Raw genomic sequence first — 13,294 nt, 5'->3', positions numbered from 1 at the left:
ACAGGTTTAATACGATGACTGACGACTTGGGGGGCCTTCACACTTTACGCAAAATACATGATGATATTATTTTTGGCTTACACACCCTTGCACAGGGGGCCACTACGGTACTGACCTAATTTAGTAAAGAGGAGTGCTGTTTCGAAAACCAAGATGGCTGCACCTGATGTGGAACTTTCTGTTGAAGTAAAACTTTCAAGCTCTGATGGCAAAAATGGCTAAACTGGGAACCAGATGAATCTGAGTGGCCATGTTTCATTTGCTCTGGTGGATGCGTCTGGTCCCCCATCTGTTCAAACAGATTTCCAGCCAACCAGATGCTGGGCAGCCAAATCACAACCATTTATCTAATCAGAGTTTTTTTCCCCTTTTTTTAAGATAAATTTGTGAGCTTTTGCCTTGTTTTTAGGACAGCTCAAAATTGACAGAAAATAGGGCAGTTCCCAACTGGTCCAGCCACAGGGTCCAGGTTGGTCCTTAATCATTTGTTCAAGGTCTAAACAGTTTAATCCTTGCATCCTCACTTGCTTTTGGCCATGTCATCGGGCTAGTTTGCTGTCTTTTTCATGTAGTGGTCCATTAGTCACTCACTCTACAGGGGGGAACGGCACTTCAAAATAAAAGCTCTGTGCCAGAAATTCACTGCACCTCAAAATTAAGTTTATTTTTCTCATGTCACTTGTGGTCCTTTCAGAATGGACCCAGGACCCACTTTTGGACCGGGACCCACCAGTCTGGAACCACTGATCTGACAGTATCAAATCTGAATCAAGATTCTGTTACTGCATTGCCTATTTCTCACCTCAAATGTTTTCAGAAACACATTTGAGTGTAGGCTACAGTTTAGCTGCAATATATGTATGTATGATATATTTTGTATATGTATTGATACAATATACACATTTCATTGCTCTGAGTGGTTGTAAGCCTTTCCAGTTGTGTCCAGAGGCATTTTGGTCAGCGGCATTGCCCGTTAAGAACGGCGATGCCAGGCTAAGAACTTGTTCAGAGACATAGTGATGCTACATGATCACAGCTCATCTCTACACACTGATGTCTGTTTACATTTGTCTGCTGCTCAGCACTACGTCACTTTCCGTTGCTCTAATTGGTTGCAGGTCTGTCCAAGTGCGTTCAGATGCATTTCATCGGACGGACGTTGATAACGCCCATTGGAAATTGAAAATAAACTGAGAGGTTCCAGAATAAACAAACTGGTCCGGTGATGCCAGGCTGACTTCCCATGACTCACTCAGCATCCTGTATTTGAACACCATCTTAGTTTGGACTATTGCTGTAACAACAACAAGTCTGGTTCATCTTAACAACAAGAATCATTTTTGTATCGGAGTCCCTAAACACAGACCTATGACCGATATTGGTTACTGACCAAGAGATAACTGAATGCTGGTACTGTTTCATAGTAATTTAACTTTAAATCTTACTACATACAGCAAATGTAAAAAAAAAAAATGTATTAAAACTTTTCTTGTTACAATAAAGAAGTTGTGCTAGATGATGCTGAAACTGTATCTTCTGCCATACTGCAAACAATTTACCAGGCATTTCCTTTTTCACTTTTTTTCTGAATAAAAGCTTTCAAAACAAATGAAAAAAATTAAAAACATATAAACAAAGTGACTAACTGCTCAAACTGCTACCAGCCTTTCCGGAGGGGAAACTTCTGCGTGAATATCTATAAGCTACATCAGACTGGTCCACAGCTGAGAGCAACACACCCACAGATAAGGCGCTCTAAGAGGGAGCAAACCACTCATCATCCACATATTTGTTATTCCCTGGGTGGGTGACCACAGTGAGTCATTATTGTCCAAGTACAGAAGGGAGACAAAGATGCACATCTGAATGCATGTACTCACAGGGAAGATTTTAAATGAAATGTAAGTTTTGAATGACATTAACTGCAACCAACATAGTCGCATATGCAAACGTTTTTTGTGAGTGTGCGTTAAATTTCACGTGGTCACAGTCATGCAAGTGCATGATGATTGTTATCATCGGTGCCCCCTCAGGCACACCCTACGCATGGGACGTGATGTGTGTCACGAACATCATGAAGCCAAATCTTACTGTATAATTTAAGTTTATCAGTAAAGTGTATGAACTACACTGCAGGTAGGTCTGGATCCTCTACTAACAGACACAAATAAAGTGACGGCTGACTCTTGTGAACAGGTCCAAACGCAGACTGAGTGGACATCTGCAGGTCTGCGTTATAAACATCTGTATGAAATGTCTGTATGTATGTAATGGTCACATATTTCACCACATGCAGGCACAGTCTACCTTTTCCCCGCCTCTTGTAGTTCTCATACTCCTAGAACTGGAGTTAGTCTACATCCAGTAACTACTATAACTAACGAAAGAATGCTACAAAAAGCAGAAACACTTCATGCAACTTCAGCATAGAGGATTGTGATGTTACAGTTTGGTAATATCTGCTGCCTTACATTTTACACACAACTCAGCTTATTCAGCGGAGCAGCTCCAGTCTGCCTTCAGTGTCGATAGGCTTGATAGGAATGAGTGAGGCTACAGAGTGGAGACTGTACACAGAGACAGACGTTGGCACCAGAGCCAAAGTCGCGCATTTTTCAATTAATTTATCTTATTGGCTCAAAAGAAAAGAAAAAAAAATGGTAATAAGCTCAACCCTGCGGCAGGCTTCACATCAATCATGTAAATCACTCCGTGAACTGCGGTCAAATGGTTAAACTAGGCTGCGCTGATCAAATATGAATCATGATTCTGTTACTGCATTGCCTATTTCTTACCTCAAATATTTTTATAAACTTATTTTAGCTTACTGTTAAAACTGCCGCCATATTGGAGACAGTCAACTGAAATGCCAAGCTTCACCCACTGGCTGGGGCAAACTTTCTCATTTTACAGCTAAACAGTACACTAAAATATGTTTCTGAAAACATCCCAGGGAGAAATAGGTAGTGCAGTCACAGATTCATATTTGATCAGCGCTGCCTAGTTTGACAGTTTGACCCCAGTTCATGAGCAGTGACTGATGTGATTGACAGCTGCGTTCAAGACTCCACATGCAGTGAGGCCATTAGAATCTCTGCCAGGCAATAAAACAGGCAGAGCAGTATTTTTTCCCACAGATTATCTGCCTCCTTCAGTGCTGTATGAATATAAAGACAAATACAACAAGTTATTTTATACAAAAGTAACCAACTACAGCTTTAAGACATTTATGTTAACATTTTGATATTGTTTTCTTTTACAAGAAGTACCACATAATGATACACTATCTACACTGTATACACAACACTATCCTATACACCGATCAGCCAAAACATTAAAACCACTGACAGGTGAAGTGAACAGCACTGATCATCTTGTTAAGATGCAATGTTCTGTTGGGAAATCTTGGGTTCTGACATTTGTGTGGATACCACCTGACATGCTCTACCCACTTAAACACCAGTGCAGACCAGGCAGCCCCCATTATGACAACATCACTCCCCAGTAACTGTGGCCCCCCAGCAGGACAATGCACCATGCCACACCACAAAAACTCCTCAGGAATGGCCCAAAGAACATGACAAAGAGCTCAAGGCATCAACCTGGCCTCCAAACCAGCACATCCCTCAAATGTTCGATCATGTTGGGATCTGGGGTATTTGGAGGGCACGTCAACGCCTTGAGCTCTTCGTCCTGTTCCTCGGGTCATTCCTAAGCAGTTTTTGTGATGTGGCATGGTGCACTGTCTTGCTGTGGGGGCCTTCGCCAGTGATAAGTGTCGTTGCCATGTGAGGGTTCATTTTGTCTGCAACAGTGTTCGGGTGGGAGGAGCATGTCAAGTAGCATCCACATGAATGCCAGGACCCAATGTTTCCCAGCAGAACATTGCACTGTAACAAGATGATCAATGTTATTCACTTCACCCACCAATGGTTTTAATGTTTTGGCTGATCGGTGTATGTACACAGTGTATTCTGAAGCTATAGACTAACAAGTAAAATGTCTGATCATGCCGGCAACCTTGGGGGGGACAAGGGTTTCATCAGTTTCAATGACCTTTCAAGTAAAAAATGTTTCAATGGTGGCTTATACATTTTGTGCACTCTTTTAGCTCAGAAATGCGAAAACCAATTAGGCCTATGTTACACAGGTGTGTATGGAGGTCGAGACAGACTGATTTAGACAATGTTACTCGTGACTACCAAAAAAAGTAGATTCTCAATTAAAACTGCATGAGTGCTCTTCATTGTTGAAGAACCAAAGCCCTGCAGATATCCACAATGACAACAATACTGAACTCGAAAGTAGAATAAAACTAAGCCATGAGGGGACAGCTGAGTTTTATGATGAAAGTTTCCTGAGGGCAAAGTACAGCCATATCCTGTTCCTGATGAACTCCATTTAGCAGCAGGGTTATGACTTGTTCTCTTCTTGCACTGGTGGGATTGACAAAGCACTGTAAAATCAACTGGGACTTCAACATAGCGTTAGCTCACTATAAAAACAAAAAAAAACCTGGCAAGCCACCTAAAAATGCTCACATTTTATTTGTACTAAAGGTCAACTGATTATCGGTTTGGCCAATTAATCGATGCAGACAGGACATCTTACTAACTATCGTTATCAGCGGAACTTGACTCTGATAGTGGCCAATGGGAAATGGGCCCTTAATGCACAGGCTTACTGGGGCTTTAGTCTCTACCCTCAGGCCTCTGGGGGCTTCCAAGACATGAGCTTACAAAAATTTCAGTATATTCTGAACTATAATATTATATATTTGCAATTGCCATGAGCAATACTGGGACAGGGAGTGCACTGTAGTTGTAACAATATGTATCTGTGCTTTGTACTTCCCTTAAGGCACAAATCAGGTAGGGCACGCCATCTTGAGCGGGCTGTGTGCGAGGAGGAAGGAGGACAAGGGTAGAAAGATTTGCATCTCTTGTCTGGTTCATCAGATGTAAATATGAGGGAGCAGTCTAACTGCAAAGTCCACACAACCAAAATTCAAATGCATGGAAATCATTCTGGATTCACACACAAATGAACAGCAATGTCAAGGCAGCCTAAAAATCTGGTACTGACAACATCTGCCCTCAAATTCAGTTCAGTACTGACACAACAATGCTGAAGTCATGCTAGTTAAACTACCATTACACAAAATTACAAAGACAAAAGGGTTAAGAAATAGTTTGACATGTTGGGAAATACACTTATTAACATTTTCTGCCCACAGTTAAATGAGAAGATTGATAGCACAAGCCTGTTGGTGCATAAGTGAACAAAGCACTAGCCACAAGACAACTAGCTAGCTTTCTTTAACCAGTGGCAAACCCAAGTAGGGACCGGGGGGCCATGTCCCCCTGATACAACTGCTGGCCCCCTCACGACTGTCTTTAAGATGCTCAGGTGCCCTCATTTTTTAAGCTAGCACAAAGATAGTGGTATCTTGTAAACTAGGCAACCTAAGCGAACCATTGGTCCAATCAACCATTGTTGCCATAGCTTGTCGGGAAGTGGATTAAGTAACTCTCCAAAGTTAGGCTAAATTTCGGCAAGGAACAACTGGCATGGCCATTTTCAAAGGGGTGCCTTGAACTTTCTCATCAAGAAAATCAGTTCTATGGGTTTCCATGAGTGTTTTGTTTCTTACAATCAATTTACTCCAAATCAAAGCTGTATATTTATCTTATTAAAGAAAAGAACGTGTAACACGTACAGATACATAACACATAAAAACAGGATTGTCATGGAACTGAAAATGTTAACTGTACCTGTATGAGTCTATGCACATCAGATAATTAGTAACATTACTGTAAATTCAGAAACAAAAATATATCGATTCTCAATTCTCTATATTATCATAGTTTTCAACTAGCCTATATACTTCAGCAGCATAATCGTATTCCTCAAATTCAGTCAGGGTTTTGGTTTTGGTGTGCCGCAAAGACTTTTAGCAGCCCCATCTGGCCACTTCTGAAAACTTTCTGGGTGCACCTTTAGTCCCTACATAAACAGAAAATGTAAAATTGAAAATAAATGATTTTGTAACCACTGTAAGTATATCTTGAACATAGTATTACAATGGGCTAATTAGTAAGCTGTAATGGTGTTGATAGGCAGATTTTTAAAACAGAACCAGACTAGCTGTTTCCCCCTGCTACAAGTCTCAATGCTTATCTAAGCCAACAGCCTTCTGGCTCTAGCTTCATATTTACTGTACAAACATGAGCAGGGTATCAATTTCATCAACTCTTGCATTTGCTCTAGCAAATAAGCGTATTTCCAAACATGTCAAACTATTCTTTGAAAGTACAAGAACATAATAGTTAGTACAATGCAACACATTCCAAGGCCTTCACAGGCTAAGCATATGATATTCAGGACATGTGAACATCCTGTCTTTTTTACCATTGCCTGAGGCATTGGTAAAATCTTACAAAGACAGACCTGTAGAACCACAACACAATAAACTAGGAGACAAGTCTTGACTTAGTGGACATTATCAATTTAGAAATTCTACAGTTTAATCAAAGATCAAACTGTCTCAGATCAACACCCAAACTGACTATGTTCGCTGCTGGGTCAAAATCCCATATTGTCTTTCTGCGGTTTCTGAAAGCGTTCAAGATTATGAGGCATGTAACAATTGACTATTTTATATTATTACAACCTTTATTAAGCCAATACCAACACATTAACATTTACAAACAATATGCCAAAGGAAACACTGACTTCTTCTACAGATTCTTGACCAAATATCTATCTCTCCTTTGGTCTTTATAGTTGAGATTAAAACACAAAACAGAAAAATAGTGTGACTGCTGCCCACAGGAATCAAGCCCAGCTGAATTAAAACACTCAGTGTAGATAGTAGTGTTTGTACATACCATGAGGTGAAGAATGATACTGTCTCCAGGAACTCTTGTTGTGGTTTTAACAGCGGTTTGTAATTCAACAGATATATATATAGGGAGCAAGATAACAATGTCTGTGTTCGCTCGTCAGGATCAAAGATTCCTTATAAGGATTTACCTTATCGCACCTGGTCTGTTTCTTTGAATGCATTTTCACTAATAAGGTCATAGTGTTGATTCTTAGCTTTAGTACAAAGGTTGTACCAGAGCATGTGGGAGTGTCCAAACAAGTGGTAAACACCAATAAAACCAATATGACTGTAAAAGGAAAGGTTTGGTGACAAGACCTAAATTGGCATTGCTGACATCAGTAGCGTAACTGCATGTTTTGTAATGATATCAGTTGTTTGTATAGATAGGAAACTACAGAAATGCTGATCAACATCACTGACAACTGAACATTGAGCTGCATTTGCTTACTGGCCTCAGACCAAATAAGCATGTATTGAAGATCTGAACAACTTTTATACATTAGTTCAACATTCGATAGGCCATTTGTGTCATATTCCGATACAATAACTGCTCTTCTGCACCCACATACCCCTACATGCAGATGAGCCCACAAGGGCTGCCAATACACCTATTGCCATACATTTGACCTTCATGTATCTTTTTGCTCTGATCCTCCAAAATTTCACTGCTAACACCACTGATAGTTCTCTACATCACACTGCAAAGATATAAATATACAGAAATATATAGCTGTTTCAACATAAAAATATATAACTGCTATATTGTATTTTTAGACTGCCACTGATGGGAACATATCAGTTGAAAAGCAATTAACTGTTTCACGTGCCATCTAACAAAAATCTTGATACATGTGAAACACAAGCTTCATTAACTTAAAAAAACCCTCTAAAATTTATGTGGAATCATAGTTTACTTGGACAAGGGAATTTTGTAAAATTGCAGCATCATATCACAGGGTTTCTCAGGGTTTGTGGCAGCCCGCCACAATTAAAATATTTGCTGCCACATTTTGATTTTCTTTTTTTTCTCTCCCATTATTAGGTGTTCTGTTGAAATGTATATACCATCCGGTAATTCTTTGCTCCATACTGTGAGGGCACAGCGTACTCTGGCACAGACTGTGCAGTGGAATGCCAGGCACAGTGAAAGTGAAACTTACTTGTTAATTGTGCTGTGTGTAAAACTTTGCTGTCATTCATAAACAGCTGCTGCTCTTATCATCTGTCTGATCAGCTCTGATGGGATTGAGATTGACTGATCAATTATCCACCCTGCCACTCAAAACACCACAAACTGCTGCTGAGCAAAGAAAGAAGACAATCGCCTGTGCTTCACAGACCCACAAAAAACTCAGAATTTAGAGAGGGGATACAGACTGATAGGCAAGAGAAAAAAAATACACACACACACACGCATAAATATATATGTGTGTGTGTGTGTGTGTGTGTGTGTGTGTGTGTGTGTGTGTGTGTGTGTGTGTATTTTCTATACACACACAGATGCAAATTTGCCTTGCATGCTGTCTGTTACTGCATACCCAGCCAGAGTAATATGTTTCCTGAAAGGCTGACAGTCAAGTTTAGCCATCAACTCTGGCTCGATCTCAGTTTGGTAACGTAACAATTCGGAGCGCAGCCAAGACTATTTAGTTTACCGAGGCTGTCCCCACCAAGAAAGCCAGACTGTGTGAGATGAGTAGAGCCTTAAGCCATTCTTTGTATAATAATATCATCATTTTTTTAGTGCTTATCATCGTGCATTAGTAACCAACTAGGTCCGAACCAACATTTTAATGGAATGACTGGTAGATAATTTGGTCTCATATGGATTATTATTTAACGTAAGTGCTTTCTACTTGTAGGGTTGGTATATTGTGTAGTCAACTATTTTAAGATATTTACACCATTTTACTCAGCTTACGGTGATGGTTTTAAGACAACTTTTGGCTGGATAGGAGACAAAAGTTCACTTATGGAGTTGGCTGCTTCGCTGTGGAGCGTGGCATTGTCAGGATCCTCTACACATTGTGTTTATGTTCATACAACGAGGCAAGGAAACCCCTGAATATCTTTGGTAGAGCTAACCTACATTTACAGTATGTTAGAAAAGCTATAGGCTACGCATGCGCCAGCCTCCAAAACAACAGCGACCAAGGACTGGACACTCTCTGTGGCGACCCAGCCTGACATCACAGTTAGCTTCATGGCTAGTCCTTCAGAACAGAAATTGTGCACATGCCTGAATCAAGATTGCGATATTTTGACGATTAATTATGCAGCCTTTGCCTACTTATGAGTGAGAATATGAGTCAGTCCTCACTCAGCACCTGTTACAACACAGACTACTGTAGCTTGAATAACACAGGACCATATGTTTGCTTGTACGAAAAGCTTTAATTGGTGCATGGGAGCCCTGAAATCAAACCCTTAATCCTCACAGTATTAGCACTGCACATTGTAGAGGTTTGGGGTTGGATTAGTCCTTCAATTTAATACCAGTTGTGACATTAGGCTATATCCCATACAGTATGTCCACATTGCACAGCAACTGCATGACACAATTACAGTAAGTGTAAGGGTGTCCTGAATTAACCAGTAAACCACTTCGCAATATCAGCATCTACAAATACAACAGCACTGAAGTAAATCCAAGTTATAATGTTCAGATTTTGTTGATACTGTAATAAACAATTGTGCAAAATCTGTACTGGATATACATTAGTTTTAATACTCCAGCCCTCAAGGATAGTTGTGCATACAGTTACAATAGCAGTAGACTGTCCAGATTTTATGTTTGTTTAGATTAAATCTAACACCCCATCTTATAGGGTGGGATTTGGACCCCTGTGTCCTCAAGACGTACAGGATTTTCTGGTCTAATAAGCATTTCACCCTTGGACTACTGGTGTACAACATGTTAGCCCAGTCAGTGGTCAGTGTTTCCAGACTGTGACTTAAACATGCAGACCCTAAACCCTCAAACTTCTTGTTCTTGTTCTTCTTGTAACAGCTCAACGTTCGGTGTTAGTCACTGCTGCTGCTGTGTTAGCTTGAGCTAAGCAGGCAGATAGTGAAATGACTGTTTGCTGAAAGAAAACAGAAATAAACAATTAATCTTATAAATATAATTCTGAGATCTTAAATTTGTTGGAGCTAGTTTGCTGTTTCGGTGCTTTTATTTCAAAGTGTTGCCAGGCATTCTCTCTTTGAGGGCCTATTACCCCCTTAATTGTTTTGGTCTCCACCATAGACTGTAAAAATAATGGATGTAGCTACCATGACATCACCCTTTGGTTTGTGGACTCCTGTTTTGAAGTTTGGCATTTTGGCCATCCTTCTTGTTTTTTTTTTTTGGAGCCAGAAGTGACCATATTTGGGCAAGAGGCTGGCGCAATGGGTAAAACTGACTGAGAAGCCAAGGACACTGTTGGGAGACAGCATGCCTCATAAAGCGGCATAGCCATAATTATACGTAACTTTAAGGCTTAATAAAATATATACAGGGGAGGTATATAAAAATTCACCCCCACACAGTTGTCATGAACGTGGAAAATAGCTATTTTGCCTTTAATCGACAGGACAGCGAAGCGTGAAAGGGGGAGAGAGAGAGGGAGAGACATGCAGCAAAGGGCCACAGGCGGGAGTCGAACCCGGGCCGCCGCGGCAACAGCCCTGCACATGGGGCGCCCGCTCCACCACAAAGCCACCGACACCCCAGAGACCAAAACCATTTTGTACCAGCCTGTAAACTTGTTAATTTGTTGTAAAGGTGGCATTTTCACATAGGGGTCTATGGAGGGAGGTTGACTCATTTTGGAGCCAGCCTCAAGTGGAAGTGCAAGAAATTGAATTTTTTGGCACCTCCGTGTTTGCTTTATTTTTCAGCCCCACAGGTAACTGCATGGTCTCCACCAACTCCTGAGACAAATATATGGCTCTTTAGCTTCTAGATGTCAGCAAGTCACTAACTATGACTGCTGTTTGGTTCCAAGAGAGGCTTGAAGGCTCGAGCTGCAGAGTTTGGTGATAATTCTCTATGGTTTTATCAATATGACTGATGTTACATTAAGTCATTTGATGCAATACTGATATCAAAAATATTGATTAATGCAGGTTTAAGCATATAATCTACAATCCATATTTTTTTTCATCTGATCTTATATATGGTATGCATCATAGATAACATAATAAAGGAGCCATCACACTCATCATATAACTCAAATTGTGGTTCTCAACCCAACCTTTGGAAAATTCTCTGACATACTGCAGCTCAACTTGGCCTTTCTCATCTGACAGCAACCCACTGGTCATCCAGTGACAGTGACACTGGGCTCCCTGGTGTATTTTTGTCTTGCTGCTTTCCCCCCTGGGCTGATATATGCAGTGACACCCCCTTATAAGTCAACCACTCATTCCAGGAAGTGACAGCTTGTGCAACGGCTTGTTTTTTTCCCTCCCAAAGGCATCATGGTACAGATAAGTAGGAAACGCCAACATAAAATGGTCAGATATTTACATCTTGGGGTTTAGTAGGAAGAGAAGATCAAAGCACAAAAGGGGAAAAAGGAAATACTATATGCAATTATTATAATATTCAGTTTAGCTATGATTTGTGAACACACAGTAATCTCTATCAAAACATAAAATCAGGATGATGAGAGACAAACTGTGGCACCACTCAAACAACAACTAGGGGACAAAGTGGATGAAGACAGACAGTCAATATTTTAATAAGAGCCAAACAAGCACTCTGATTATCTCACTGTCCGATGATTTGAACCACTGCAGGTTTGCCTTCAGATTTAGGTTTCCCAATGACACCTATGCCCTCGGCACTCTGAACATCACTCCCAACATTACTGTAGGATCACAGGTACAACACGCTTCTGGACACAAGTGAAAAAATAGCTTATTTTTCCTTCCTAAAGTTGCCGTTGGGCAAAGTTTTAAAGTGCACGTGGTTTAGTCAGCAGTGATGATGCAGAATCAGCAGCAACAAGGTAACAAAGCCTTTTTCTCTGCAGTTACCCCCATGTAAAACCAGCATTTAACAAGGATTTGTCCAAGTCCTGGACCTCTGACCCGTTAGCCCTTTATGCTGGACAAGCTGCTTCTAACCAACTCTCACATTCAGCAACTATAAGCTACTTGCAACAATTGCTCTTCCTAATGCTTATTTACCTCAAATCGATAATCCGTGTATATGAATAGAGCCATAACAACTCACTCAGTCAGTGTAGGTCCAGTTGATGCACAGTTCCCTTTTCTGAAGACAGAAAGCAGCACTGATGTTGCACTTCAGCACTGCTTGGCAGGGTTAGGTTAAAAAAAAGGGGGGAACCACTCATTAAGTTTGAACACATATCCTGTTCTAATGAAGACTAATCCATCATATTAGTCAAGTGCAAATTAAGTGAAAGTTTATCCTACTACTGAAACATCACTCCACAACAACTGCGGGTCTCTAAAATGACACGAGCCTTCACGCCTGACTGGATTTCAGGTCTTTGAGGACGTGAAGCCACCTGCTGCACACAGAAATCATCTGGAAGATGAGAGGAGGGCCACACTTGTGCCACTATATAAAACTACAAGTTCACATGCACCACTTTGAAACTCCCAAGAGAACGTTCACTGAGATGGGCTACAAGATTGCACTGCTAAGGTGGGTACATGTGTCTGCCCACTATGAAACTGTGGCCTTTCTGCAACTTCATCTCCTCTTTAATGTCCTTCTTTCTGCCTAAAGTTACAGCTTGTTTAAGGGAGGAGTAGCAACTCATTGGCAACTACTCTAATCTGTACCCGGGTATTGTGTGGGGGGTGTAAAGTTAAGGAAAATATAGCATTTTTTTTAGTTCTAGTCAAGGTCTATGGTGCATGTTTTATGTCTATGTCTATGTAGATTTCGAGGGGGTGCCAGGTACCCCCCTCATTATTTAGAACATGTGCATTTGTTCCCCCCAATAAAAACATGACAGTAGCAGCAGAGAACTTATAATCTGACAAAATTCAAGACATGTACAGCAAAAATTGATGCAAAAAAGTTTAAGTTGGTGCATAAAAAAAGAGGACCCCTGGTCCCCCACAATGCTGAAACGAAATCTACGCCCTTGCTTCACGAGAGTATATAGTGCATGTAAAATCAAGCAAACCTTCCTTGTATCTGTGGATTTGAATATGAATGTTTTCTGAGAGTCAAGAATTTATAGCTCCAGTCCATAGTTTGCCTACACGTACTGACTATTCATTACATTAATAGCAGTAAGTCTTATTTTCATCATAGTCTACAAATGATTTTGTAAACCAACTGACCACCAAACCTTTTGTCTAGGGCCTCCACACGTCACCTGTTGCACCATCTATTAAGTTACAGCCAGTGATAAATAATTCACCAGCAGCTGG

At 40.7% G+C, this 13,294-nt stretch overlaps 1 protein-coding gene across 3 annotated transcripts in view; it reads right to left on the bottom strand.

Moving 5' to 3' along the window:
- mical2b (microtubule associated monooxygenase, calponin and LIM domain containing 2b) overlaps window positions 1–13,294 on the bottom strand; it is an 83,900-nt gene that overhangs the window by 65,929 nt on the left and 4,677 nt on the right. The window lies entirely within an intron of this gene.

This window comes from Epinephelus moara, chromosome 20 (assembly GCF_006386435.1).
Source record: "Epinephelus moara isolate mb chromosome 20, YSFRI_EMoa_1.0, whole genome shotgun sequence".
NCBI classification, from domain to species: Eukaryota; Metazoa; Chordata; class Actinopteri; order Perciformes; family Serranidae; genus Epinephelus; species Epinephelus moara.
This window is presented reverse-complemented; position numbering and strand designations above follow the sequence as displayed.